Genomic DNA, 25,150 nt, shown 5'->3' with positions numbered 1-25,150 from the left:
TTTCATACCTACTAAAACAGTTAATACAGAAAAATATAAACTATATCTTGGTTGCATTATTGAAGCCCATGTTATGGTTTCATAAACAGTTGGCGAGTAAAATATGAATGGAGATTGAATTTTTGGTATAGTTAAACAACACATCTTATTCTGCTTGATTGAGAAAGCTTGTTGTAAGGATATAACTATGTTTAGCTGAATGTAGTTAAACTCCTTTGTATCAGGAGCCAGAATGATCAAGGTTTCTAATCTCATGGAAGGTTGCAATACATTAAAACAAGCATAATTACATAAGTGCCATTTTTTCTGTCAATTCAGGGTGATTGGGGTGGAGAGGACAGGTGTCATTATTGTTCTTCACATAGTCTTGTTATTTATACAGTCTTATGAAGTGTGCTTGTGCTGGCAAGCTAACTCTTGAGTAGTTAGAAAGTCTGTGATATTTTAAAAAGGCTTAATTAAAGGTAGAAGTAAATTCCAGAAGATACATTCCAGAAACATTTCCTTCTAGTTTTTGTGATATCATAACAGATCAGACAAATCCTAAGGTTATCACTGAGGCTACATCTATCCCAGATGTCCTTTTTCCAAGAATCAGTGACCTTTTGATGCAATGAGCTCCAGTATTGCTTCACTTCTGATAAAAGAGTTCTGTGGTTTAATATGACATCTCTCTAGTGTCTTTATCTTTATACTAAATCTCTTAATAACTCAACCATATGGTGGCTTTCATTTCATTATTGTGATGTACTGATATATTTTCTTTCCAGATTTTTTTTTTTAATAACCTGATATCTTGATGTTTCTGTCCTATAGTTCTGATGTTCCTATCAACTCCGTCTCCTCCAGTCCCCAATGGTAATCTTGGGCCTAATATTTTCATAGAGCACATCCACGTATTTTCACAGGGTTCAGAAGACAATGTAATTCTTTTTATATCAAAATACTTCATCTTTTGTATCGAAGAGTCACAATGCTGAAATACTGAAAGTCTATGGCAAAACAAGGATCATTTTTGCTCTCTAGTTTTTTGTCATATTTGAAATGAATTGTGTGTGATTGGTTTGTGATCTCATTCAGTGGTCTGTGACCCACAGTTCTGTCTTGAATAATCAAATAACTGTAGATACCATGTTGTCATTTGTAATATCACTACGCATCATATAATCTGACTTTCACTTAAATTGACTCTTTGGATAATAACTTGAAGAATAACCATCATCATTTAATCCTATATTCTATATAGTACAAAACATAACTTTGATTATATCAGATAGCAAAAAAAGGTTGTTTATTAATTATATTAATTTATATAGCCGCCTCTTTCACAAATGCATAAGCAGGTTAAAACCACCACCCAAAAGGCATAAAATAAATGGTACTAACAGAAGCACAATTAACACAATGGTATCTAAGGACAATATAATACAATCCATACAACCACAATCATAACAAGTCCCATTGATGGGCTAACCTAACCTCCATACCCCAGGCCTGAGGAAAAGTTTTCCAGATGATCCATGTGTATCTTTATTGAACGAGAAATCAAAATATGTTCTTTGAAGTCAAAGCAGCGGGTGAATATAGTAGAATACATCATGGGCTTACTACAGGTAGTCCTTGGTTAATAACCGTCATTAGGACTGGAATTTCCATCACTAAGCAATGAGATCATAAAGTGCAACATCACATGACTGCATCGCTTAGTGATGGCAATCCCAGCACTCCCTGTTTTCATCATTAAGCGAGGATTGCGGGTCATTAAGCAAGTCCCAGGCAGCTCACAAGCAGGCTAGCAGGTAGGTAAGTGGCTGCTAAAAGGCAGGAGAGGATGGATGGGTAGACGGCAAGGCACAGTGCAAGTGTGGCAGGGTCAGAGGTGGCTGCTGCTTGGTGAGGAACAGTGCATTGATAGCCTGCAAGATGCAGTGCAAGCACAGCCAGGCTGGGGGTGGCTCCTGACAGGTTGGGGAGTACAAGCAACTTACCAGAGTGACTTGCAACCTTCCCTGTTGGGTTCCTCATTGACTTTGCTTGTGGGAAGCAGCAGGGAAGGTGACAAATAGCAATCATGTGGCTATTTGTCATAAGTGTGACATGCTCCAATCGTCATAAGTGTGAGCTGGTTGCCAAGTGCCCAGTTCATGATCATGTGACTGCAGGGCTGCTGGGACAGTCAGAATTTCGAGGACCAGCAGTAAGTACCACTCGTTCAGTGTCATTGTAACTTTGAATGGTTGCCAAATGAGTGGTCATTAAACAAGGACAACCTATTTACCCAAACAGCTTCTTCTACAACCTTCAGTATTGTGGAAAGTAGGATGAACAGACTAGGGTATATTTCCTCTATTTATCCAGTATTTTTCTCTCTGTGTTTTAATGTTAAAGATGATGATTTTAAAAAATAGACTATTAAGCTTGCTAGGGCACAATTTCTACTGTACCAAGGATTACACTTGATCTTTAAGTGGCATACTAGGGACCACACTCCTAAAAGTACTGGATGTGTCCCAGAGAAAAAATAATTTTTATTTTGCTTACAATCATATTTCATTAAAATGTAATAATGTTAATATATTATCCTGTAGTCATACATTTAATTATTTTTCCATTCTCTCACATTAACAATTTTAATTTGGTAACAATATTTGGACATTTTTAGGGGCTGCTCCAAAAGCTTTAGGGAACTGTGCATGTCCTTGTGGCTTGAGGTTGTACACCCCTGATTTAGGGACAAACTGGGATTGGATCTACTTTGTTATGATAACATTAATGTAGATCACTGCAAAGACATTAGGTAGCAACAGTCATGACACATCCAGAATCATCAAAATGATATAATCTGGCTTTTCTTTTAAGACTGAATGGCTCGCTTCAGGGATGACTTAAGGCCAACAGATGCCCTAAGCATAGCTCGACAGTGGTTCCCCTCAGCCCTTCCCTTGTTTAACTGACAAGACATTAAGATGCAATACGTGCTGAAAGCTAAAGTTGAGTATGGCAATGAAAGAGTTAAGGGCATGATTACTGCGGGGGGGGGGGGGGGTTCTGTGGTGCCCCCCTTCCCTTGGTGCCCTAAGCAGGTGTGTATTTTGTATAATGGTTAATCCGGGACTGGTTTGTTTACAGTCGTGTGAAAAAGAAAGTATACCCTCTTTGAGTTCTATGGTTTTACGTATCAGGACATAAGAAAAATCATCTGGTCCTTAGCAGTTCTCAAAAGTAGGTAAATACAACCTCAGATGAACAACAACACATGACATATTACACCGTGTCATCATTTATTTTACAAAATAACTGCTATTGATTCTCCAAGTGTTATGCTATACTAAAAACAAAGTCATACGAAAACCTATTTATGCTTTTACCCAAGTGGGCAAACCACAGGATACATATGATTTCCCAGTCCCATTTTTGTGTTCACTAGTTTCCTAGAATCATGCCATAGAGATTCAGCAAAACAATTACAGGTTTTGGTGGTTTGGTTCTTCTTATTCCTCCCACTCACCTTTCCTTCTTCCAAAAATAGGAGGAATGGTGCAAAATTAAGTATCTTTTGTTTACCTCCCCTTTCTAAAAGTTTAAATTAAATATACAGGGCATTTTATAGTAGAATGGGCAGCATTAGATAGGTTGAAATATATAATACTGCCTATTCTACCGATATCATTACATTATTATTCATGTCCCTTATATTCTTTGGAGAATGAACACTTTAAAAAATAAATAACTTTGTCAAGTTAAAATTTATTCAGCCTCTCATTTTTCCACTGTTACATACATTTTGATCTAATGCCATACTCAGCTTCTGGCACTTATTGCATCTTAATGTCTTGTCAGTTAAACAATGGAAGGGCTGAGGGGCAGCATTGTCGGGCTGTGCTTAGGTCATCAGCCAGTCTTAAGCCATCCCTGAAGCAAAATCCATCCCTTTCCCAAAATTTTCCTAATAATACATGTGTTTCCCTAAGTATATGTTTCAGGGATATGGATATGGATATGGATATGGATATGTATGGGTGGGTAGATAGATAGATAGATAGATAGATAGATAGATAGATAGATAGATAGATAGATAGATAGATAGATACAGTAGATAGATATCCTTTGAGTCAGTGACTCCTGGCAAGTGCCTGGACAAGTCCTGCAATTTTCTTGGCAAGATTTTAGAAGTGGTTTACCATTGCTTGCTCTATAGAGCTAAGAGACAGGGACTGGCCCAAAATCACCCAGGGGGTTTCATGCCTAAGGCTGGAATAGAACTCATGGTCTCCTGGTTTCTAGCCTGATGCCTTACCCACTATACCAAACTGTCTTATATATGTATGTGAGTCATATTGTTTGTGTGTGTGTGTGTGGTATGTAGACCTTTGATATAATTTTTGGTACACATTTTCCATTAATGTATTTTTTTTTCCAGAATGTATGTATAGTAACATTTGGAAAAATGCAGGTTTCTGTGTTTCATTGCACTCTGGTTCACATATAGCTTAGGAAGCCCAAAAGGATAGACATGTGTTAAACTGCAAAGCAAACAGATTACTCTCCCATCCCTACTATGCATTTGAAAGCATGAAATGGATTACATCTTTAGCTAATCAAAAGCAACATGTCATTGAACAACAAAATATAAAGCCAGATTAAACAGATCTGTATACATACAATAGCCATTCATGATTATCTTTGAGTTCTAAATAATCACCAAGTATGTTTTGATCCACACACGGTACCCAAAGGCAAGGCTGTTTCTTTAATGCCTACTGTGGCTTCTTTGACAGGTGTCAATAGATGTACCTTTCAAGCTGTAGACCTGTCAACACGTTTTGAAAGTCATTGCAAGATGTGACAAATTACCAGAATTCGAGGCACACAGCATATTTCACCTTAATTTAAAAAGTATCAAACAGCTTCCACTTGTCTTTTGTTACTCTTTGGGATTTTTTTAGATGCACATACCTGTTGTAGAATCCTTGGACATAAACTTGACTTTTCAAATATATTGAATATTGTTTGTTTTTATCTTAATACATTATATGAATTCACTCATTATGGCTTAGTATTTTATGCTAAGATAGCCATTGTCATTTATTCAACAAACAATAGTTTTAAAAATCTTGGCTTAACATAATTTGTGAACCAAGCCAGTCATTTACAAAAGTTCTACCAAAAGTTATGCATACAAGAGACCAGTTTAGAATGAATATTTCACTTTGTTACTAATTCTTGCAGAATTGTGTATTCACTAAATGGTTCTATTGTGCATTTTCTATTGATCAAAAAAAGACACTGTATGCCCACTCCTCAGTTAGCAACTGCATTCTATTCCAATGATTTGGTTGTTAAGTGAAATTGTCATTAAGCAAACAAGTGACAGAGAGAAAGAGAAATGCTGCGAAGACCACTGGTTGATACCATCTCTTTTAGATAAAGTTTTCTCTACAGTGTCCTGTGCCTGATCTATTTTTTTCCATTTTTTTGCCCCCTCCTGAACTGCTTTTCTCTGTAGCTCAGGGCTTCCCTAAAAAGGCTAACCACAAGTTAACAAGCTCAGCTCTGTGACCTTAATTAGTTGATTAGAACCCTCCAGCCTGTGCTGCTGTCTGAAACTGACCAAACCTTAATCAGTTTCACACTGAAGAATTTTGTTGTCAGGTACTCAAAATTTGGTTGTAAATGTGCACATTGGTCGGAAAACATTTTTTTTTATTACCAATTATTACTGACATATTTGCAAATGGTTGCTAGCCAAGGTAATCCCTAAACAAGGAGTGGTGTAGTCAAAAGTAGGGTTTTGTCGCTGTTATTGTTTTGTTGCTTGCTTGACTGAAACTTCCAGAAGAATTAACTCTAGTGAGTTTGCAAGAATTAAAACATATACAGGCAGCAACAATACAAGTTCACAGGCATGCTTATTAATTCATAACCAACACAAATCAAAACATATTTCCTATGGTATTCACAAGTGCTTGAATTTTCTTTGCACACTTCTGTAGGCATTGTGGGTCAGCAGTGTGACTGCAATAAGTAAGACTAGGTTTAGAGAATTCCCAGTTATTTTCTCATATTAAAAGGCCATAGTCTGCCAATATCTGCAGTACTATCTTGAGGTTACATCATCATTTTCTTTGATGACAATGATGTCATCTAAATATCACTGGATCCCTGGATACCCTTGTGGCACATGGTCTATTACTCTCTGCTAAAGCATTGGTGCAGATACTACTCCAAAAACAAGTCTGTTATAATAGTATAACCCTTTGTGTGTATTTATAGTGAGAAAAACCTTGGAATATTCTAGTTCCATCTATAAATAAGCCTCTGCTAGGTTTATTTTGCTCAAATGTACCCCAGTGAGGTTAGCAAAAATATATTCAGCTCTAGGCAAAGATAATAGTGGATTAATAGAAACTTTAAAATCATAACAAATCCTGACAATTCCATTCTTTTTAGCTACCAAAACCACAGGTGTAGCTCATGAGCTCCAGTCAACTTTTGGAATAATTCTTTTAACATGCATCAGATTCAGTTCAATTTCTGTCTTTTTGTGTATGGAATATGGAACTGGATGTGCTTTGTGAACACTTGGATGTAGCATTCTTTGGTAACACTTTCTTACCTTTGATGTGCTTGAGTATGCTGATGCCACCTGTGAACATAGCTGCAACATCCAATACAATTTTCAGCTTACTCTTGGGGGTCTCCACAACAGGAAAGGTAGCTCACGGGCTTATCATCAGACTCCAAACCAGCAACAGTTTCATTAACCAATCATGATCTTACAAACCTGGTCCACCCACTTTCAAAGCATATAAGTACAACATATTGTACTTATTATATTTTACAATTACAGGTATCACTTCAGTGTAAGTAATCTTTTCCATGTATACATTTTTAACTGTATTTCTGATGACTTTACTTTAGCATCCCTACAAAGCCGCTCAAATGTATGCAGACATCTTTTTAAATTCAGCTGCATACATTGTGATGGACTCTCCTTCCTTTTGCTTGCATTTCAAACTTGAAATGCTATGCGATCAGTAATGGTTCCAGCATCATATGTCCATGCATTATTTTTACTAGTTCTGCAAAGGTAAATTGCAAGGGTTTTGTGTGGGCCTTTAAGTTTCTTAATCAGCTATCTGATTTGTCTTCCATAACACTCAGCAAAACAGGCATCTTTTTTCAGCAAGTCTCTCATTTGTCTAAAAAATTGTTCAGATCTCTGTATATAAAGCCCAATCATCTATGATGCTATCAAAGATTAATTAAACATAATTAATCTTGCTAATAAAGCTAGTTGAGAGCCAGTTTGATGTAGTGGTTAAGGCATCAGGCTAGCAACTGGGATTTCTAGTCCTGTTTTAGGCACAAAGCCTGCTGGGTCACCCTAGGCCAGTCACTCTCCCTCAGCCCTAGGAAGCAGGCAATGGCAAACCATTTTAGAATCTTACGAAGAAAAGTACAGGGACTAGTCCAGGCGGTCACCAGGAGTCAAGACAGACACAAAGGCATCAATCAATCAATCAATCTTTCCTTTTGTCTTTACCCACTGCAATCATATTAAGTGATGCTTAAAAGGTTGTTCCCCGCCCCCCTAAATCCCATCTCATTGACACTATTGTGTTTCTTCTGCCTATGAAACAAAAGACACTAGAATCTGGATTAGGTTTTTTACTGCTTGCTTTACCGAAATGTTTAGAAGAACTAAGGAGTCTGCAAAAATTACAACATATATACGCAGCCCAAGATAATTGAGTAACAATAGTAGATAGCAGGCATGTTTAATTAATAACAACTATAACCCAGGACAAGTTCCCTGTGGAAGAAGAGACCTGAATAAAGTGGGCTGTGAGGGTGGGTGTTGCTGAATAAGAGAAGTCATCCCACATGAAAAGGGAAAATTATAGATGAGTGGGAGAGAGTGATCTACATTGATTTGTGACTTTACACTAGATCCACAAATTCCCATCTTCTGACAAAACAATCCTTCTATCTGAAGAAAATCTATCTGCTCACAAAAGCAATTTTTTTTACATTATCTGTATATGTACACATAACGAATAATTCTGTTGTATATTTTGCAGTGATATTATTGGGCAAAAGAGATTATTTATCAAGATGGTCCTGCTATGCCTTTGTTTTTTTAAAAAAAGAGCTTTGAATTGTGGAAGATAAATGCTTCTATTCAGAATCCAATTATTTGTTGCCTCTCAATTTTCTTCAGAGATGAGCCTTCTCCCATATATAGTAACAAGCTGTCATTCTTCTTCCCATTATAGTTTCTATCCAGGGTCCACCAACTTGCATGGCATACCTCACACACTGACTGGATCTTTGCTTAAACAATTATCTAGCTATTTGGGAATTAATAAGAGGCAGCCAAGAATGAGAACACTGTGGATCTTTTAACTAGTCCTTTCATGCAATTCACTTCTTGTAAATAGACTGAATGTTATCTCAGCTGCTCCTTCCTTCTCTAACATCCACTGTCAATCCTTAGACTATTCACCACAGCTGACTGGGCAGAAGTGAAAAGCAGGGTGTTCATCAGCTGGAATAAGAAGCCCACCTGTTTCTTCTGTGGCTTTCTTCCACTGCTGATGAAACACTGAGCAGATTATCACAGAAGCTGGAGAAACCAAGCAGCCCATTTTATGCAAGGAAACATATATTAAATCTCTAAACATGTGCCATTAGAACTGTGAATCCTAATCTTTGTTAAATGGAGCTTTCTTAAAACTTCTACCCAGACTTTTTTCAGACTTGTTTTAAGACTGGGGAAAAAAAGCCCATGTTGTTATCCATTTTTATTTATTTGGAAGTTTTGTTTTATTTCAGTAAAATCAGTGATCTTCCTTCCATTGAACCAGGAGGAGTAGAATATTTTACTCAAATGCTACAAGTAATGAAACTAGTATAATTTAGTCACATGCTCACTAGGAGATAAACTAAACTCGGTGTCACCTAATAAAATTGGCATAAGCATAACACCATAAACCAATGAAAGTAGTCAGCTAACATTCTACATATTTCCTCTTAAAAGAAAAAAGCCTACCTCTAGAACTTATTCTCCAAATCTACTAAGTCAGCAAACAAAGCTATGTCTTCGTCATTGCCCTTAATTTCTGGGAAGGCTTATGTGGGAGCAGCTAATCCACAATGTAACCTGGTCTTTATGTACATATGACTTTAAAAGTAAGAACCAATTCTTTGGACTAATCCAGAAACAAATTATAAACCAATGGTATTAACATAATATATGCTCACATCTGCAATTCCAGACCAGTCTAGTTTCAGGATTTTAACTCAAAGTTTTGGAACTCTTCAAAAGCAATGCTACATAGATGGCATTACTAGAGTAATCCAATCGACAGGTAACTGAAGTATGAATGACTGAAGTTAAATCCAGTTCTTCTAATGTCACATGGTGTTCCAAACACTCCTATAAACCTCCACCATCAGGGCTTTCAAGAAAAATGAAGAAACAAGGACTACACTTCTTCTTCAAGGGAAATGCAACTCCAACTTGAACCACTGGATCAAGGCACCCTTGCTTTCATATGGATAGGTTTCCAGTTGTTAATGCACAGATATACAGGTATATGCATGTGTATACTAATTAATTCCTGAATTGATTCTAGCTACCAGTTGGTCCCATTCACTGTTTTCCTGGGTTTCAGCTATAATCTGCATATATTTCAGCCCAAACCTTCTGGTAATCTTATCTAATGATTTTTGTGTAGAAAATAAGGGACAAAATGAAAAATTGTGATACCCAATATCTCAATGGTGAAGAATTCCAGTATGTTTCAAAGACAGGAAACACCATTTTAAATGTATGTGCTGTATATGTTATGTTAAAATCTCTACTTGGATATCTATCTGCCATAAAACAAGGCAGTGCTTTGAAACAATTGAAAACCTTATATTTCATAGAGCTGTGCAATGCTTTGGATTTGATTCTCTCCTCCTCTCCTCCCCACAAAAAAATTGATTCAGAACACATGAACTTCAGTCCACAATTCTTCCAAGTTTCCACATGTTTTCTCAGGAAAACAGCTGCATTGAAGATCTACCTACCCCCATGTACTCCAAAGCTCCTTTTTTGGAACTGAATCTGAAATGTTGCACAGCCCTAACATCTGACTTTTTATATTGCTGTTGATATTTGCATTTCTTTACATTGTTTCAACTTTATGTAATTACCCTTATCCATGCATTTGAACAGTTTTATTGCATTTTAACGATTTAAAATGAATTTAAGTGGGCTTTAATACATGACATTAAGGTAGTGCTTTCTTCCCTCCCTTAAGATGGGAGAGAAATCTTTTGGTGTGAGAAACACTTCCCCACTGTGTTCCTCTTACCACATGTCCAGAGCAAAGCTGATAGACTTGCTGCCCTTGGGAATAAACCTCACAAATAAGTGAGATCTTTTTTGCATTCCCTGGGAGACAGGGAAGCAGGCATGCTGCAAGGCAAAAAGTTTGGACTGCGGCTGCAATTGGGTGGGAATCTTCTGCTGGTGGATCACCAGGTGAAGGCTCCTACCTTCAGCCCTGCAAACCTGTTTGAGGAGGGAAACCTATTCCCAAGGCACAGCACCCCTGCATTTTTCAAGCATAAGGAGCAACACAGCAAAGCAAAGCAACCTGTTTTATGGAGAGAAGAAAGGCCAGCATAGGAGACTACCTTGGTACCTTGGAACCATCATTACTGAAGGGATGTCAGCCCTTTGAGGTAGCCAGATCAGGAAATATATTCCATTGGAAGGCCAGAACTATATTTTATTGAGACAGGCTATAACAAGAGGATCTTGCAAGTTGGTATGTGTTTTTCCTCTCCTCCATCTTATACCCCAGTGAGTCAAGCAGGAGACATCCTGAATCTTAATATTATCACCCTTCCCAGGATTAAGGAATTCTGTATACCTCTTTGATTACATAATGGTTTCTGAATACTTTCTTCAAGGTCATATAACTATCTCTACTTAATGCTTAAATATTTCTGGAGGTGGAATGGTGACCCCCAACATATTGTTGGCTACCAGGCCAGGTTCTGCTTTCTCCAGCAGTTACAGTGGAGAAGTAGATTCTCAAGGCCATACAAGATTGGGCAGTTCTGCTGCAGGCCAGTTGGAATCATTCAGGTCAGCAACCATCCTTTGACTCCTCCTCATACTTACCAGAGGAAGTATCAAGGAGGGCTGGTTCTGTTTTCTGATGGAAAACATTAGTTTCTTGCTGGATTGCTGGATCACCTTGATCTGGATTTAGTCTGCCTCAGCAACACACTGGTCCCAAGATGAAGGCTCTTAATTATTGCTGGTGATTTGAATGCTCGTACTAGGGAATCTGATGCTTTCTTTCAAGCTCATTTGAAATGATCTCTCATGTGTATGCCCTTTACACATTGGGAGATCATTTGGGACTGGAAACTCCATTGTTAAACGATGTGGTCATAAGTTGAAAAACCATGTCACTGTGCCACTTAGTGACAGCAGGTCTGGCAGTCCCAGTTGCTGATGTTCAGTGAGGACCTCACATAACTGCAACTTCTGACTTCCTGCCAGCTTCCTCACTGACTTTGCTTATCAGAACTGGCAGGAAGATTGCAAATCACAATCATGTGATTGTGGGACACTGCAATGTCATAATTGTGAGCCGGGTGCCAAATGCCCAGATCATAATCACATGACCACAGAGCCACTGCAGTGGCCATAAATATGAGGATGGGTCATAACTACCACTTGTTCAGCACCATCATAAGTTTGAATGGTTGCTGAACGAGTGATAATGACCATTTCCCATTAATCTGCTATCTGAATCCTAAAGTTTCTAGTTGTAGCCCATTGAAAGGAGACATTTGAAATAAATGGTCTTCCAGATGGAGGCTCTGACATATAGACATATCCTTGTGGGATGTTTTGTGTGTGTTGTTGGCGAACCTCCATATTTTTCTTTATTTTTCTTGCTCTTACTTGCTTGTTCTTTAGTTATTTTGTTTTTTTTTAATTAATAATTTTGTATTTTATTCTTGTTATATAATGAGATACCCACAGTCATCTGGAGTCAGGTACTGCCTAAATTGAATAAATTAAAACTGAATAAATTTAATGATCTCAACAAACAAGAAGCAGGAGTAAGGAGGGTTTCTGAATTAGCCCTAAGAAACCCATAGCACCTGTGTGGCGCACAGTATTTATTCTCCTTAAGTGACTTAAATAATAATTACAGGAAGGTAAAGGAACACTATAAGAGGTTAAGTAAGGCAAGTCAAGCTCCTTTTGAGAAGACTGGCATTTTTAAATAAAGCTTTAAAAATGAGATGAGCTGAGATGATGGCTAGAATAATGTTAATTGAAACATAAAGAGATACATCAAAACACATGTCAAAGTTCATTTGAAGACCAATGATAAAAAAGAGATTATTCTTTTTTACTGGTATTTCTCCTGCATAAAATCACTAATCAGTACTCATCATGTGTTGAAAAGGAAATTACATTTGGTCAGGAAGAAAAAAAATGAATACCATAGTCCATTGTGATCAATTTGCACAATACATTTTGATTCTGTCATTTATATAACTTTTCTATAATTCTGTTGCAAATAATTAACACTGTATAAAATCATACAAAAATGTTGATTTATGTCATTTATTACCAAATAGGCATTTATAATTATATTTTATCTCAGTGTTGCTTGTCCAAATATATTTTATTCTAAAATACACATTTGTGTATTGTGTATTGTGCATATCAACCTTCTAAGATACATATTTTAAAATGTAGTATGGTATATTTTAGAGCCGAGAAGCTAATTTAGAGGAGTTAGAACTGTGGAAGGTGAGGACTGGTTTTCACAAGGATCAAATTCTTCACACAATCTTTAACTATTTATACAGAAGAACAAAACAGAGAATAATCCCACCTCAGATATGCCAGTGTACTTCACATGCTTTGTCACAATTCTATTTATTTGGAGAACACTAAATTTGGGGAGGCATGACTCAGTCAAGGAATAAAAGGTTTAATCAAAGTTTTGCGTTCAAGCATAAATCCAACAAAATTAGCAAAAATAATAATTGAGCCTGTCTAATCTGATGTTTCTTAATCTTAATTCTAAAGAAGAAAAATCCAGAATGTCCAAATAAACTGTTCAACAGGAGCACAAAATAAACGTTTCTTAATATTTTGACACTGGCCCGATCTAACATCATGTTGTTAAAGGCACTTTTGTAATGAAAATGTTTTCCCTGTAACTATTTCGGTCTTTGGGTGGAAATATTTTTAAAGAAAATAAAAGATATGTTTCTTCTGCAGTATGCAATGAAAAGAAATGCAATGTAACTCTTTCCCAAAATAGCATAATTCCTCTTGCTGCAGGTAAAGGTCTCCTAGCATCTCTGAATTGCATGCTTTCATAGTTTATAGGCAAATAATTTGCTTAAGGCTGATGCCATATCCAAAAGCATGTATGAAATAATATGGTTTTTGGATATGTACATATGACTGCAGCCGAGAGCTCTAAAGGAGCAAAATAGAATCTGTCTATATCCCATATTTATTTATTTCCAATATTTATATTCTACTCTAAACCTAATGGACTCTGAGTAAATAATAAAGTAAAACATACAACATAAAAGCAAAGAAAAAAAACATTAAAAAGCATGAAGAACAACAAAAGCCAAAAAGCACATTCAAACAAGATGTTTTTAACTTGTTTAGGAAATAAAAGCAGGTTTCGGGCCATCTGCACTTCTTTGAGGATGGTATGCCATGAAATAAAATACCACTGAGAAGTCCTATCACCTGATCCACAGCCCATGAACCTCACTGGGGGTGGGGTGGGGGTCAATAGACCCTCTTTGGAAACCTGGATTGGGCTAGCAGAATTTATCCTGGCCAGACATCGCTTAATACATCTCAGTGCTGTGCCATAGAGGGCTTGGATTAGGGACTTTCAATTGAGCCTGGAACTGTCCTGCTAACCAGTGCAGCACCTAAAGAACTGATGTTATTCTAGGTGGATCAAGAACTCCCACCAGTAATCTACATCAGCTATAGTTTGTAGGGTATCTCCCAAGGCAGTCTCATATTACAATAGTCCAACCAAGTGGTGATGAAGTTATGAATCACAACTGCCAGAAAATATATCAAATCAATATATATAAACATTGTGCATTTGCTGATGCAATATTTATCCCTAAGCAATGTTTATTATTATCATTAATAATAATGTATTATTTTATTGTACCTTGTTTTTTATATTGTGAGCCACCCAGAGTCCTATCTGGCATCTAGTTTCAATCTCTGCATATCAAAGAATTTTGAAAGCACCCCATCATTTTGCAATATTATTTCCTATTGAAGGACTCTTGTGGGAGAAGCAAAATTGCATGCTTAGAAGAGAATAAACCTCCAAGATGTTGCTTTCTTATAATTCCATGTGCATTTTTGTTTAACAAAGTTTGACCTACTTGAAACTTTTTTGAAAAGTGATAACTTCACTTAAACATTATGATTAATAAAGCTATTGAATCCAAGAAAACAGATGCTTTAACTACTTAGTTAAAAATAGATGGATTCCATTCATAGAGGATATGTTTATAATAGCAGAAACAAACCAGGCAGGGTATTTATTATATTTAAAGTGTATCTTTTAAGGCAAATATGCCCTGTATAACTGGACTCAAAGGATGCAAGTGAAAAGAGTTCTGTCTTTCACTCTTCTACACTGCCTCTTCCTCCTGTGCCCTAAGAAGAATATCCCGTAGGTGTCAGTGACACGCAGTTCATTGACATTGTGGCAAGGGGAAACTTCTCTTTCCCACCTGCCATGTCTCCAGCCCTGTTCAGTGCTTCCTACATTGGTGGACTTCATAGTTTTTAAAATGCATGTGCACTTCAAATGCAGTAACACAATGTCATTTCTACTTTGTTTATGCTATTGTAAATGTGTTTTCATTCAGAAAGCCCTGTTCTCAAAGTTTCCAGATACAGCCTCAGCCATGCTTTAGCATTCCTGATCAGTAGAGAAAAGTCATCCCTGATATCTATAAGAGCTGCAGAAGTTCTTCCGTACAATATGAAAACTATCAAGCTCCTTTATAACTAATCTGGCTTTCTTCTATGTAACTTTGACTGGCTGTATGATTATCTAGGGCTTCAGGAAGGAGTTCTACCTAGAGATACCAAGGATTTAACTGGAGACTTTCTACGTGCTAAGCATGTGCTTTGCCATTAAAGCATTGCTTCTCTTCAAGTGGGGAAGTATTGCAAGACTTTGTATAATATCTCAGTATTTTTATTGTATCCATTGTATCCGTTGTGGATTCTTACAAGGATAGCTTTGTTCGGCCACATTTGACCCAAAATTAGAAGCAAATACTACACAAAGAATTCTTAAAATCTGTTTCAGTTGCTGGAAGTTAAATAAATATGTAGGTGCCACTGCACAATGGTATGGCCATTAGATTACACATGTATCTTAAGCTAACCAGATCATTACTGTGTGTTATGGTTCCTTGAGACTTCCATTTTCAACAACTCCATTTGTAGATATAGTTCTCACCAGTCAGAGGCTTTTACATCACTCACCCTCAAGAATGCACAGAGCCATATGGAAGTTTCATTTTAGTGAACCAGGTCTACTATATCATGATTAAAACACTATGGTTATGCTTTTAGAGCTATAATAACTGCAAATCAGAGCAACCACATAGAAGAAGCTCATGTGGAGATGTCAGTTTAGACGTCTTACATTTCTGAATAACTGATGCCTGAACATAGCAAAGGGCATTTTCTTATTGCTCATCGAAAAGCTTGCTAGCATGAACCATCCCAAGCTGTTACAGTTATTTGGAGAGGGGAGGCAGAGGTTATTGCATTGTTGCTTAGCATCTTGAGAATAAAAAGGTAGAAGTAAACAGTCTCAAGCAGAGACAGAACATGATTGTAGCAAACTGAATTGAACATTCATTTCAGCAACAGTAAAGCCGCTTCTTTGGCACCACCCTAAGAACCTAGAATTTGCTCGCAACCACTTATAGTTAAACTGTAATTGATGTGCAGTAAAGCAGGACAGATATACACGTCCAACAAAGCAAAGGATATTATATATCTAGCTGAATGCAAACCAGTTATGCTACCTTTGCTTTGCTTGTTTTGTAGTTATGCTGAAACTTAATACTGATAAGAATGATGCTTAATGAATAGTTAGCTAGAGCTCGTGAGTCCACCAGAGCACAAGAACTAATGATGAGGATCTTTTTATAGATGAAAATCCAAAGCCCAAATTTGTGGCTTAAATACATGTTTTGTTCTTCTTTAGAAAATACCATGTCTATGTGGCAGCACCATATACTGCCAGTCTGATAGGCAGAACTAAGTAAGAAAGGCAGGCAGGAGGCATCATAATGGCTTTAATATGCAGTGGGATGGACTGAGATGACCTACAGTTCTTATTGTCCAGCAAAGAATCATCATAACGATAGTTCCTTAAACTGTGGTGACTGGATGCTCAATCAGGTTTTTCCAAGATCGTCTGAATCCTAACTGACATATGCCAGTGTTACAATAAGTTCAAACTGAACAGTTGAAAGGAGATGGACTGTGAAAAACCTCAGTAATTAAGGATAATCATGATGTTTCCTAACTAAAGCCATGGAAAAACTTAGATTTTTTAAAGGTATCATATAGTTTGTAGAAGGTAACTGTAATTGAGAAAATCATCCCAATTTATAGCATATAAGCTCAAGTATAAAAATTGTTGGGAGACAAAGGGGAAAACAGACAAAATGATCCTTACAGATCTGCAGCTTTGTGCTTTGAAAGATGTTCATTCATGTACTTTTCTCAGATTCAATGTGCTACTGCTCTGGAATTCCTTGCACTTGCACATATTCGTACCAAGGAGGAAGATTCAACTCCACACTCAGATACTGTGCTCAGGTGGGTAGGCTGTATTAGCCTCACTTTAAATTAAGTGAAACAGCTTAATAGATGAAATAGATGAAACAGCTCAAAACAACTGACATTTTATTAATAGAAAAAATGAGGGGTGGAAATGTGAAGTGTTCACCTTTATGAACATTTGAACAAGTCATCTGTCAAAGAGGCAAAGGCAATACATTGGGTTACCATTGGAAGGCAATGTGTTTATTCCAATTTCGTTGACTGAATTGGTAGTTTGGGACTGATTAACCTGGGCAACACACTTGTAGATAGAAAATGAAATAAGGGATTTGTGACTTCTGCAGAGGGAAGGCCATCAATAAAATAATTCCCTGAAGCTGAAGAAAATTAAAGTATAGAGAACTTACTCCAAACATACTGTACCATAACTGATACATACTATAACTAATTTTACCTTCTTAGGTTTTTCAAGAAAGTAGCAGTGCCCACCAAAGCCAAAAAAAGTTTATCAACACAAAATAAAATGTCACATATGAAATGATACAAAATAAAAAAATGTCATTTCATATGAAAACATTTCATGAAGTGAAATGCAAATACAGCCTCTTATGAAAGCTGCAGTTATATCAAGCCATTTTTCCATGTCCACGTGCAAGAAACAATTGATTTGGGAATGTTGGAAAAGCATATTTAGGCTATCAGTGAATATAAAAAGTACTTTCCACACAACAGGACAAAGGGCAAAAAAGGCAATGCTAATAAGCTAGCAGACAGGTTAATTAATGGAACATCCTCTTTGGGATATATTGCTTTTCTATTGGCCTCCTAAATAATTGAGCAGCTGCTTGAGGCCATCATCCAGAGATGGCTTTACACAACCACTATTAAGAAGGTGAAAGAATGAAAGACAAGAAAATAAAACTAGTGGGCAAGTGAACTAGGGCAGATATGAAATGAAGAGATAGGGGTCCATCCCTTTCACTCTGAAAGAGGAGTTTGCATTATTCCAGGGTGGCCAGGGCCTGTATGGTACGGGTGAAGGTGAAGATCTCACCAGAGCAATTCTGCATTGTGAATGAAGTGGAGTGATTCAGGTTCCTAACTGAAGATTTTCTGGTTGGTTTCCTGCTTTAGGTGGCGGGGGGGAGGGTTCCTCCCTTTTTTACACTATGCTAAAGTCACATTTTAAGAGTTCCATTATAGTAGTTGTGTTATCCGTCTTCAATAATTAAGACTGAAAAGTTTCTGGTCTGGAAGAGAGAGAGAGAAAGAAAGAGATCAATGTATATATGTGCCCATGAAGCCTTGAGTTATGTGCTCTTGTATTATTTTTTAATTTGCTGCCTTCCATTCTTGTTCAATTTAAATGCCAAATCAGAATCATAGAATTATTGAGTTGGAGCATTCATTAGCAGTCATATAGTCCAACCCCATGCTCACTAGAGGATCCACTAAACCATCTTTGACAGTTTTAATCTGCTGGTTCTGGTTCCGCCCTCCGAGGGAATAGAAAATAAGTCCATCCCCTCTTTTGTATGACAATCCTTTAGATATTTGAAGATTGCTAGCATGCATCATCTCAATCATCTTTTCTAGGGGCTAAACATCTCCAGACCCTTTAACTATTCCTCATAAGGCTTGGTTTCCATACTGCTCATAATCCTGGCAGCTCTCCTTTAAACTCACTCCAGTTTGTCACTGAAGATTAAACTGTGGTGCACAGAACTGGACATGGAACTTTAAATAGAGTTCTGAGTGGATCTGTAGAGTGGAACTATTATGCCCCATGATAGTATTTTCCTTTTTAGCAGCTACACTACACTACACTGCAGACTCACATTCAAGTCAATAAGGATATCTATATCCCTTTTACTTGTACTACCCCAAAACTCAGTTTCCCAAATATATTCCGCTTTCTGACCCAGATGCAGAACTTTACATTTCTTCTTGTTAATTTACATCCAAATCATTTCAACTCACTGCTCAAGCCTGTCTAGACATTTTTGCAGCTTCTATATCTCTTCTAAATTTTGTGCCATCTGAAAATTTTTAAAATGTTAAACAGCACTTGGCCTAGAACAGAGCCTTGTGGCACTCACTCCACTCCACTCCAAGGTCTGACTCTTCTCAGTTGCTCCTCCTCTGGGTAGCACATATTCAAAGGTAAGATGGTGACTTTCTTCTAAAGTCCATTCACTTTTACTTCCAATTCCTTCCTATTGGTGAGGATTAGGACCAAGACAGAAATTCCCCTTGCTTTTTATAATGTTTGTTCTATTTGCAAAAACTTTAAAAAGGTAAACTAATACTAATAAAATGTAGTAATTTGGTACTGGAGAAGGAAATGAACACAGTAAAAGCGTGTTCAATATCTGAAATGAGTTCAATATCTATGGCTGTTTTTAAATGGGTTTTTAAAAACCCAAGCATTTTTCCATGGCTTTTAAGTACAGATGATGGGCAGTCTGAAATTACATTTTATTGTGATCAGTTTTCCTTTATAGTGAATATGATTCTTAATATGTTTGCATTGTTATGCTGTTAATTAGGGACATCCATATGGGGGTGGTGGGGGTGATCAGCCCAACAAAAGTAGAACAGATCAAGAGACAGATGCCCTGTAGGCCTAAAACTACTTTTTAGAATGGCTATAGCAACAGAATCTTGCAAGTCTCAAAGTGTTTCTCCTCCTCCTTCTTTTAATCTTCATCTGAATTAGGAGGGATCCTGTTTTAGGCATTTTCGTAAATTCTTTTTTCGGATGAGCTTAAGCCACATATATCTGTTTGTTGCCTTGGTAATGGATTTTCCCTTGTCCATCAAAGCCATCCTCTATACTCTTTACAGGGGGGTCAAAAACGTTAAGATGGTAGCTGGCTATCAAAAGCCTACAATGTATGTAAAAAAGGAGAAGGGCTTTGATCATGTGGTTATTGCTTTCATCTTGACTTTTTTTTATCCCCTCCCCCATAGATGTCTGTGCTGCCAATCATTCTTCAAAGATAAATGTCTTGAAACTGTTTAATTGGATTGATTAAATAAACCATGTTGTCCACAAACATCTGGATGAAGCTCAGGAAAAATTTGTGTAGCTAAAGCAGAGATAACAACAATCTGGCCACTAAATAGTTAAAAACAAAACACTAACAAGGGGAGAGCATAAGCATTAAAAAAAAAAAAAAGAATGGAAAAGTAATGTGCAGAAAATAATACAAGAAGTCAACCCTACTAACCAGAAAAAGCACCCTAATTTGCAAATTAAGCCTGCTTCCCCACTCCCCATGCCCCAGTTTTGTAGTAGTTATTCTGGTCATTAGCATAAATATCCTCAGCCGGAATAGTTTTTTGCACACTAGATTCTTTTCACACAATTTTTGTTTTAAAATAAGCTAAGAGTGGTTGGAAGCTTTTTGAATGCACCCAGAGAGCTTGGAACATAAGGGGGAATCAAGAGAGCTGATTTGGTTGGAATGCTTTCCTATTATGGAATGAAGGATAAACTCCATGCCTAGAACAATCTCAAATTTCAAACTGGGTGTCTGTCTGTCAACACTAGAATCAAGACAGCTGGGTGCTGCAAAAATAAAATTGAGGCAGGGTGGGAGGAATGCAAATAAGGAGTCTGTGTCCTGTAGAGACACAAAAAGAAGACGGGATGGGTGGGGGGGCGAGAAGCCATTTTCTCCTAGGCAGATCATTCCTGTCTTCCACTGCATCTCAACAGAACAAACAGCCTCCTAGAACTGCTACAGAAAATCTGGTAATCCTATTGCAACTAAATCTATCCTGCTGCTACAGCAATTTCCATTCTCTCTATTGGGCAGCATCCAGCAAATGACACCAACAAAACAGCTTAGCAGCAGTGGTGGTCACAAATCTGAAAAACCACAGGGAACGATAAATATTAAAATGTTAATGCATAAGGTCTATTTCTTCCTGCTCTCGCTCTCTCTCTCTCTCTCTCTCTCTCTCTCTCTCTCTCTCTCTCTCTCTCTCTCTAATCTTTTACACAGCTACATTGCACTGCAAAATAAATAGGCCTTTTTCTCTATGTTTTGGCTTGCCTGAGTCTTGATTTAAAATACTGAAGAGCTTGATACGTGTGAAACTCAAAATTGCAGAGGTCACGGCTATAGGAATGATCACCTGATGCCAGCAAGATTCTAATTTTCATTGAAAAACTGAAGGGAGGTTTAATGTGACTCCCTGTTCCCTTTTCAGAATTAAAAGGCCATTGTAAATGCACCTAGGCTTGGAGTATAAAGCTAATTTATCCTGGCATTAAGAACTAATTTACTCAGCCATCTTTTGTTCTTATTTCCATCATGGTTAGTATCTTGTCCCTTGGTGAGTTGAATTCAGTCAGTAGATTGTTTATGTGAGCTTGTGATTCTAGATGGCTGAGGAAACACAATAGCAAATGCTTACAAAAGAGCTCATTTTTCAGAGCTGATAGCTTAACAAATTCATACAGAGTTTGGTCCAAAATTGGGATGATCATGTTTCCCACTGTTATCAAATGATTTCCCTGTAAAAATATCTTGGCCATTTTGAAAATCTCATCAAGAGTTGTATATGCAATCAATACTGCTATTTACCATATGTACAAAATTTAATTTTACTCTAACCTCCCAAAATGTTGCTGCTCAACATTGATAATATCCCAGTTTCATTGTTTTTTTTTATCTTTCATGCATGCATATTGCACAGCATACATATTTCCAAGTCATTGTTAATCAAACATTTAATGAATTTCACACATGCATATTTCTGACATTCCAAGACAGAATGAAATAGAAGTAAATGGCATGGTAACTATTTATAATTTTTGATGGTTTGTTTAAAGAAAAGTATATTAACATGGAATTTCATGAAACATGTTAGAAAGAATATTTACAAAAGTCATAAAGTGTTTAGAAATAAAGTTGTTAAAGGGAGACAGGGCAATTATTTCCTGGGTATTTGAAACACTGAAAGATAAGTAGCTGTATGCAGCTGTATCAGTAAATGTACTGATGTTTTACTTTAAAATAGTAACCAAAAGAAATTCCATCAAAATTAGCACCAGAGTTACATATCAAATACCGTGAACAAAAGCTAAGACTCCAAATTTTCTATTAGTTACTTTGAGTGAACATTTGGTCTCAAAAGGCAAGATATATATTTTAATGTAAATAAATAAATTTTCTCCAAGGATACCTGTGATGGTCTCCTTACTGCACAAGTGAAATGACAATCCCCACCCCCAAATCCTGATTCATTATTGGAGACAAATCAATGAAAGCATAGAGAATGCTTCTAATAACTGTGGAACCATCCACAATATGATGGAAATGCATACTTGAGCCAAGTCTCATTAGTAAGGGATATAGGAAACAGCAAGCATAATCATGTCTACTGTCATACTTAGAATTTTAAAAGATAGTTTTTCTGTGGGACCTTGTTGTGCATATGTAGTCTTATATGCTGTCATTAACAAAAAATAATGACTTCCTTTTTGAAATAACTAGACATGATTTATTCCAAAAAATATTAAAAACAGCTAAAACAGAAAGCTGAGTGGAGCAAAAGTGGAGACAGAACAATCTGAAATGAGTTAAGTCAATATCTCTATTGTCCATTCCTTCAACACAAAACAAAGCACCTACGTAATACTCAGTTGTTACACATTCAGATGTAACAGATTCATGTTGGATTCAACAAACCAAACTGAAGATGAGCAATTAAATCTCCTTAATTTAAATATCGATAGATTCATTCCATATAGTTTTCCACCATGGAAAATAGGAAACACTTCTATGATGGTCTCTCTCTATGGCAGATTATTGATCTTCCTTCTTCTTTTTGATGTGGGACATTCTTTTCTGTGAATATCAGGTTATGTTATAACCTGAGCTACACAATGGTATCCACGATGACATTATGTCACTGAGGAGACCAAACGCTTAAGTTTTACTGCCTGTGATTTTAGTTTTTAAAATATGAAATGGCTAGGAAGAAAAAGAAATAATAATTTATACTCTCTTGAACTTGAATGCAGTCTGAATTCTTTTCTCTTGGAATAAAATCAAAGCTATGGAAAGTTAATGTGGCATCCAAGTTGGCTTCATTTCTTTGCCATTTAAACACACACACCCCTCAATACATGCATGCATATACCCCTTCAACCTTCTTAGGAAAAGGACAAGAGACAATTAAGTGCAATTGTGACTGGTGTGTTTGTCCAAAGCAAATTAGCACAGTATGAGTACTATATATAATGTAAACAGTAATTTCAGACTGCTGTCAATGTGCCATTTTAAATCAGTCCAGGGATGCTGGCAGAACAGATCATGACCATTTCCCTGTACTGGTGTAAACCATCAGAAAGAAATAATGGCTGATATGGAGAAAATCACTTACTAGAGCTGCGTGGTAGCTCCTATACACAAAATCATCCATGGGATGAAACCACTGTAAAGATCAATCAAAAGCTAACATCTTGGTAGGAGCTAGAAACTAACATATATTTAGTACTGATTGGAAATGACTACCATACCAGTTATCATGGGGTGGGGAGTGATCTGGAAGAAACAACTTTTCATAGTAAATACATATGGAACAAGTTGAGTACACTGTATCTAGGAATGATAATTGCATATACTGTGATCCATCAGTAATACAGATTGGGAAAGAAATGCTTGAAATTACTCTGGCCAGAGTCCCACAGGCATACCCTGATTGCCATTGTGCAAATCAGGCTGGGTCTGGGGAAAAAATGTCTTTAAATAATAGTCCTCCCATTCAAAGAGTACTAAAAATGCCTGTTTCAAGCATCTAGTAAGTTCTGTACTCCAATGCAGCACAACCAGGGAAAGAGCAAGGACAGAAGCTCGTACCAAAGACACTGGAATGCGACTGACTTTAAATTTACCTTCCTAGTGCAGGAAAATCCACTGTATGGTTCTTACACCTCAATGCACCCTCTCTTTGAAATGCCAAAATTGAACGCCTTGAAGGCCTAACTGTCCTCTTATTTTAGGAATGTGGACTGAAGGCCTCTTGGCAAAGCAGGATAAGGTTTTCTACTTTAACTTCCCTTGGGCATGAAGGACAAAGGTTTTCTTGTTTTGTCCAGTGTATGCCCTTCAAGTGTGCATTGTCTCAAAGAGCAAATCATGCACCAGGAAGACAAACAGTTAACAGCGAAAGCCCAAAAAGGTGAAAGAGAGAGAGGGGGAGGGAGGGAGCAATAAAATACTCTACCAGGTCTTTGGTTTCTCTAAAACCATTTGTGTACTGTATAATTGTCATCTTCACTGCTTTACTCTGAAAGACAGTTTTTTTTTTTAACTGCTTCTGCATAAAGCTTTTTGACAAAGATAAGGTTTTGTGGGGGAGAAAAAGCATCTGAAAGAAAGCCTTAGTTACAGGCATGACGTGACCTACTTGCATATTTCCTTTTGTGTAGAATAAAAGGCTCAAACCTCATCAAAATCTTCACTCAAAAGTAGAAGCTGTCTCATATTGTTAATTCACAACTCTTTCTGTGGTAATTAAGCATCTAATGCTCCAGATGGCTAAGTGTTCAAATTTAGTAAATTTCAGTTCAGCTGAACAACTTCATTTCAAAATATGCACAATGCTAACAACCAGCAGTTTTTAGCAACTTTCAAAATGAGTCTCGTTAACATTGGGAAGCTTCATATTGTTTAACAAACAGTGCAAGGTTGCTACAATCTGCCTGCTTCCGATTTCTGAAGACAGCACAATAGGAAAAGCCAAGTTGCCAGCACAGTAAACCCTTAGAGAAAAAAGGAAGCAGAAAAGTGTCTCAATAGAAGAGAATATATGTAGCTCAGGGTTTAACTGTGGAGTCCTTGGGGTTCTCTAAGCTTGGTTGTTTTCTTGCAAATGCATCAGCAAAGTGCTGTCATCCAGTGCTGGTCCTGGCAGAAAACATGCCAGTGTAAGAAGTGGGTTGACCACACTTCCAGCCATTACTTTTAATCCACCCATGAGGCATGAGTGACTATAAGGAGGCTTCTGGATCCAAGAATGGGTACAACTAGTGTACAAGTTGAACCTGTACAAAGGCGTTTCTGGTCACAGCTGCTACCTGCTCCTCAAGCATGAGCTGGGAATCCAGGAAGATCCCCAGATTGTGTACCAGACCTGAGCAACCCCACTCAGGACCAAAGATGAAAGCTTCCCAGCACTGGGAGGACCAAATACCCACAGCCATTCAGTCTTGCT

Source organism: Python bivittatus, unplaced genomic scaffold (assembly GCF_059951505.1).
Source record: "Python bivittatus isolate LINGU-HERP-01145 unplaced genomic scaffold, Pbiv_v1 ctg000850_np1212, whole genome shotgun sequence".
In the NCBI taxonomy this organism is placed as follows: Eukaryota; Metazoa; Chordata; class Lepidosauria; order Squamata; family Pythonidae; genus Python; species Python bivittatus.
This window is presented reverse-complemented; position numbering follows the sequence as displayed.